A 301-nucleotide genomic window follows, 5' to 3' on the forward strand; every position below is an offset into this window, starting at 1 on the left:
TTGCTGTGAACGGTCAGACGAAAATTTCCTACTATAATCAGTCAACGGTGGTTAACGTGTTGATGAAAAATGGCCAGACCCCAAACATGAATAAAAAACATGGCTGAAGCCTCCGGCAGGCAGTGGACTAGAAAGGGCTGCATTATATATATATATATATATATATATATATATATGTACAGTATATATGTATATATATATATATATATATATATACATATATATGTATATATATATACACATATATATAAATAAATAAACAAATGCATACGTTTCTAGTCCACAGCCGGACAAAGGCTTC

Source organism: Palaemon carinicauda, chromosome 11 (assembly GCF_036898095.1).
Source record: "Palaemon carinicauda isolate YSFRI2023 chromosome 11, ASM3689809v2, whole genome shotgun sequence".
Classification (NCBI taxonomy): Eukaryota; Metazoa; Arthropoda; class Malacostraca; order Decapoda; family Palaemonidae; genus Palaemon; species Palaemon carinicauda.